Consider the following 6117-nt stretch of genomic DNA (forward strand, 5'->3'; position numbering starts at 1 on the left):
TCAATAATAATTCAATAATAATTGCCTTTTCTTCCCAAATTGACTTAACTGTTAAGGTTTCAAAGAGGAACGGAAACATTGCCCCTGAAAACTCCTTGCAAACCATGATTTGTGCCTTAATCTTTCGGAGTCTATTTTACTGATGCTCCCAATTGAAGCAAATGCCAGGCTTGTCACATGCCGGTAAAGCTAATATCAATATTCAACTTTGTCCTTCTGCTGTTATTATGCTGTGTTGATGGGCTGCACAGGTTAAGGATGAGCACAGCAAAAAGAAAGAATGAATCTCCATCCCTTCTAATAAGTCTTGGAATAGCCATTTCACTAATATTCATTCCAAAGGTGGTGCTAGCAATGAGTGGAGTCAAACAGGTCTCATTTTATGATACAGAGAAAAGTTTATTGGATGCTTTTATCAGAACTCTAAATGCACTCTGATTTATGTTGAGCAATAATGCTGGCAGCAATGGAGATTTTTCTGAATGAGAATCACCTGCTTGTATATAGGTAAGATTAAACACCCACTCAGTAGAACTTCCAGATACAAATCAATATCTATATCTATATAAATGAAAAGACATTGAAGGCAAGAACTTGTGTGGATGGGTTTCTTACACAGATGAGATATTTTTTTTTTTCAGCCCAGCGGCCAAATTTTCTCATTCACAGTCATCCCATACCTGTCAACATGATTTGACCAGGACATCCCAGAATTACAGAAGCCGTACTCTGGTTTCACCTCAGATTGTATAAATCTTTCAGAATTACAGAAGCCACTCCAGCTTCTGATTGGATGACCCATTTTTGGCACCAAGCTCTCCCACAAGAGCTTGGCACCAAAAGATCCATGTCTTTTGCATGAAGGAAGGCACCCAATTTACAGCCTAGGGAGGGGGAGCTGGTTGTGGCGAAGGCCAGACTGCCCCCACCAGAGGAGGAGAAGCCAATGGAGAAGAGGACAATAACAAAGAAGAAGAGGAAGAGCTGGAGGTACTCTTGTGATGCTTGCTGAGGGAGCTGCTGTCCGTAACAGAAACAGGGGGCTGGGACAGGGAAGCCCCAGCTGGCTCACAAGAAAGCACAGCATGGAAAGATGCCTGTCCCGATTTTAATTGGCAGAATGTTTTCCAGAGTGCATATTCCAGTGGTGGCTGCAGCTAGAGAAGAAAGTGGGTGGGGCAACGGATGGGATTTCTTACCTTCATATAGTAGGGTACATTTTAGGCACACAAAAAGGGTTTGGCGCTTGAGTGCGTGTGCGTGCACACACACACACACACACTCCTGCATTTGGGCAAGCAAGAGGCATTATCATGGTTTAAGGATGCATTCCAATGTGGAAAACACACTCAAAGTGGGTGTAGAACAGAGCTGGAGAGGAGATGTAGCTGGGGAAGGGTGTGTCTGGGAAGATTCTCAAGGACTAGATAAAGGGACCTGGGGACCATATTTAGCCTAAGGGTTCTCACACCCCTGCCTTAAAGAAAAGCATACTGCATGGGTGGTCCGAGTCCAAAGCAGTTGTGTTCAATTAAACCTATAGATGAAAAAAACGAGGCCCCTCATATCCTACCCCATCCCTTAGTGCCATATTGTGCTATACTATAGTGTGACGAACAAACAAAATCCAAACTGTGATTCTCTTGATTCTCAGTAGCTGTGTTCACCAAGGGCAAGAAGCAGATTTAGTCCGCACTCTGTTCCCAAGGGACCCGTTTACTTTCTGCTGTGAACATGTTAGGTATCACTCATTCCCGTAGAGAAATCAATTCTTGGTTATGGTGTGTGTGTATGTACGGGGGGGGGGGGAGTACTCACAACCCTGACAGTAGGTGACCAGGAAACACATGCAATGGAAACAGTATGCATCTTCTCCATCCTAAAGTCCAGGACTATGAGAGAGGGACAATGTGTCTCTGTCATCCACAACACACACAAAACAGGGATTAGTTTCAAGAAGCAGGAAGCGGACAATGCAGAGTCTGGAGGGGATAACCATTCCATAGTTCCTCTGGGCCTAGTCTGTAGGCCGTATTCAGTTTGAGGAACCAACTGTAGGTTGGGGGAAGCATGCCAGGCCCCAGCTCTTTGCTTTCCCAGTGTAAATGGCCTCTGTGATGGATGGGAGGGCTGGGTGTCAGGCAAAGGAAAGAATGGGGAGCTCTCCATTCCTCTCCCATCATTTCAACTTGACAGGCTTTTAGCTGGCACTACTAATGATAACAGTAAGCATTTCTTTGCTGATTTGCTGAGCATTCAGAGTGTGACACATACATTATCTCAGTAAAAAATGGAAGTATCTCGACAGAAGATGTTCAGTGGTGCCTGTGCTCTGTATCACAAAGGCAAAGCTCACCACCACTGACACTGTGCTAATGCATCAGGAGGTCTCTTCTGCTTCCTTGACTCCCACCCCCTGATGTTAATGGCTAATGGGAGGTGTCTGTCAAGAGTGTTTCCTGGCAAGAAAGTTGGAGTTGGAAGAGGAGGCATGAGACGGAGGAAGAGAAAACATAACATGGATGTCAGAGGTAAGGGAAGCCATGTGCCCTTGGGGGAAGGGCAATTGTGCAGGCTCATCAGGGTGCCAACTTGAATAAAATATTGGGGGGGGGCAAGTAATCCCCAACCCACATAACTGATCACATGATGTGCTGCACGAACACCATTTGAATAGCAATGCCCATCAACTGGGGGCAGCCCCTTCAAATATTTTATTGGAGGAGTTGGCTTCTGTCAGCCTCATTGTCCCTTGATTATGCTGCTTTATAAGAATAGCATGCAAAGGTGCTCTTGACTAACCTGTGTGCTCATTCTAAGATCAAATAGCCCTCACACCAGCCTTCAACGATTTTATTTTCTCTGGAGTTTGGTACATCCACAGTTGATTATTCATTGCCAAAACATTAATCTGAATTCTCACACAGGTTATCTCCACCTAAATTCCTATAATGGTTTAATAAATACAATCTTTCTTAAGAAAAATGAACCCTATTAATCTCCATATACCTTTTAGCCTGATGATTGTTCAGATTCTCCACTGTTAAAAATGCGACTGAGCAAGCCGTAGTCTCAGTTCATTTCCTGGGAGTGTGTACATAAACAACATTTATCACAATAAATACCAGTGTGTTCACATACTTGGCTGGTTCTATGGACTCCTGTTTTTGTGCTTCAGGATCTAGGCAGAAGGCCTGGCTTTCCTATAAGATCTTCCTGAGATGTAGCTAGTGTGAGGAATTTTTAAAAACCGGGCTCCATTGCATAGACACTCATAGGGAATTCATTCTCCCGAGGGCTGATCATCGAACAGTCAAACTGGCAACATCTATGCACAAGAGGGAGGTATCAACAGATTTAGGGGAGCCCTAAGGTTCACAGAAGTAGAAAACAAATAAACTTCTTCAAAACCCAAGAGAAGGAAAGAAAACCCTGAGGACTGAGCATACTCAGTAGCCACAGAATGCTATTTGTTGGGAGCACACAGGATGAGAAGACCTATAACACTGATAAGTAAATAGCTTGCCTCAGGGGGTCCATCAAGGCCACCTCATTTCCCCCTTTCAGACATGCTGTGGAACCCATTGCCAAACGCCATGCCTGTTTGCTAACCATTGCAACAAACACGTATTGTTGTTGAGGTTTTTTGTATTTGTATCTTAAGAAACCTAGAAAGTCCTATAAAGCTCTTTAGGCTGCAGGCACTCAAAAGGATTCTCAAAGTATCATTTGCTTGCACCATTTTGCTTGAGAGCCTGGATAGCTCAATAGCTGCAAGATTGCAGGTTTGATCCCCGTGTGTGACAGCTGCATATACCTGCATTGCAGGGGGTTGAACTAGATGATCCTCAGGGTTCCTTCCAACTCTACAATTCTATGGTCCTGTGAAACTTAATAATAATAATAATTTTATTATTTGTACCCTGTCCATCTGACTGGGTTGCCGCAGCCACTCTGGGCAGCTTGCAACATATATAAAAAGATAATAATATACATTAAAAATTCTTCCCTTTTGTGTGTGTAAATCTGCCCCGACATATACCACGCAAAATCAAATAAGTAAATTACAGTCATACCTTGGGTTACAGATGCTTCAGGTTGCGTTTCTTCGGGTTACAGACCGCCGAAAACTGGAAGTACCGGAACGGGTTACTTCTGGGTTTCGGCGGTCACGTATGCTCAGAAGCACTAAATTGCACTTTGCGCATGCGCAGAAGCACAGAATCACAACTCATGTGTGCGCAGACGCGCCGCTGCGGGTTGCGGATGCTGCAGGTTGCAAACGTGCATCCCGCATGGATCACGTTCGCAACCCGAGCGTCCAGTGTATAAGCAGAGCCCCCTACTCTCTACTCCCCAACAGCTGTAGCCTTTCCAGCTGCCTCATTCTGCCTCATTACACGGTCAGTTCTGAACTATGTCACAATGCAGGACTAGGCAGTTGCTTTCTGTTTGGCTGTCAAATCTTATGCAGGTAAGATATAGAAGGAAGGCCTATATTTGTTAGTGTGGCACATGCCAGAACTGCACAGCAGCACAGGAGATAGCACAGTGATATTCTATGGTCCCATTATTAAGTAATTTCCCTGCTCTTATGATAATTGTGCAGCTACTGAGTGTGTCAGCACTCCAGGGTCCATTAATTGTACTCATAATGTTTATCATTCCAATTTCTGTCAGCCTATAACTTCAAAATCACACATATTTAGTAACAGTTAAAGCAACACATACACATAGTACAAGAAAATGTTCTCACTTCATCAAAGCTGTTAGCTGCTTTCAAAATTATCTGGATGTTCTTGCCCAAGAAGAGACCTCAAAAACTGCCTTAGGAATTCAATTGTAGCAAAATTCAGTTGCGGCCCTCAAATTGAAGATGCTAAGAACTGAGATGTGGCAACTTGTACATCAAGACTAGATCCTTGTCTAGTCTAGTCTAGAGTAGATGCCACAGACCAATTTGTAAAGAATCATAGTCGTGTTTCGAATTTGCCTCAGAATAGCTGCGCTTCAAATCCCAGTATTCAATTTTGAAAAGAAAAGAACAGATAACAAGGAAGAGGCCATTGGCCCATCTTGTCAGTATAGATACCATATTGTATACCATATTGGGGCAAAGTTAGGAATTGGAAGCACTGAGATCCCAAACATCCTTTAACGAATTGATTAATGTTCAGCAACATTCAGAGGGCCATGATTTTCCACACCTGATGTTGTTGTTTAGTCGTTTAGTCATGTCTGACTCTTCATGACCCCATGGACCAGAGCACACCAGGCACTCCTGTCTTTTACTGCCTCCCGCAGTTTGGTCAAACTCATGTTTGTAGCTTCAAGAACACTATCCAACCATCTCGTTCTCTGTTGTCCCCTTCTCCTTGTGCCCTCCATCTTTCCCAACATCAGGGTCTTTTCCAGGGAGTCTTCTCTTCTCATGAGGTGGCCAAAGTATTGGAGCCTCAGCTTCACGATCTGTCCTTCCAGGGCTGATTTCCTTAAGAATGGATAGGTCTGATCTTCTTGCAGTCCATGGGACTCTCAAGAGTCTCCTCCAGCGCCATAGTTCAAAAGCATCAATTCTTCGGTGATCAGCCTTCTTTATGGTGCAGCTCTCACTTCCATATATCACTACTGGGAAAACCATAACTTTTCAAGGCAGGTTCTTCCCCATGTCATATTATCTTTATAGTATGAAATACTTTGCAGGACTCTAGCTTAGCTCTCACCTTTGGGTTTCTGTTTTTGAGAGCTGCACATGCCATTGTGAATAAGATCCAACTGCCTTGGAATCTTGGGAGATTCAAAGCTATTCATGGGTCGGGTGTCCTGAACCACTCTGAGAAATTTTCCGTGACTTCTTCAACCTGTTTTGGCTTCCCACACAATTCTGCAAATGTTTCTCATGGAAAGGGGACTCCCCCCCCCCCCACATTTACTTAATTTAAATCTTGATGAAGTGTAGGTGGCAGTTCCAGTTTGGGCAGTTTGGGCAGAGAAGATCATCTTCTACATTTTGTGCATGCTTTCTATTTCAAGCTGTAAAGCGATTTATGGTAATACTGTATGGGAGCAAGCAGAAATGTTATGCACTGAGGGTGGTGTTCAAGCTTTTAACATCTG

The 6117-nt window shown here is 43.8% G+C and overlaps 1 long non-coding RNA gene across 2 annotated transcripts; it reads right to left on the minus strand.

The window, feature by feature from the left end:
* Positions 1-2837: 2837 nt before the first annotated feature.
* LOC310763022 lies at positions 2838-5865 on the minus strand. 2 transcript variants are annotated; one of them, XR_014548385.1, is made up of 2 exons: positions 5724-5865; positions 2838-3328 (listed from the first exon to the last, which is right to left on the minus strand). It is a non-coding gene; the product is annotated as an uncharacterized lncRNA (long non-coding RNA). The 2 variants fall into 2 exon arrangements; XR_014548386.1 differs by lacking the exon at positions 5724-5865 and adding an exon at positions 4077-4323.
* Positions 5866-6117: the final 252 nt, after the last annotated feature.

Source organism: Podarcis filfolensis (assembly GCF_964270895.1).
Source record: "Podarcis filfolensis genome assembly, chromosome: 5".
Taxonomy (NCBI): Eukaryota; Metazoa; Chordata; class Lepidosauria; order Squamata; family Lacertidae; genus Podarcis; species Podarcis filfolensis.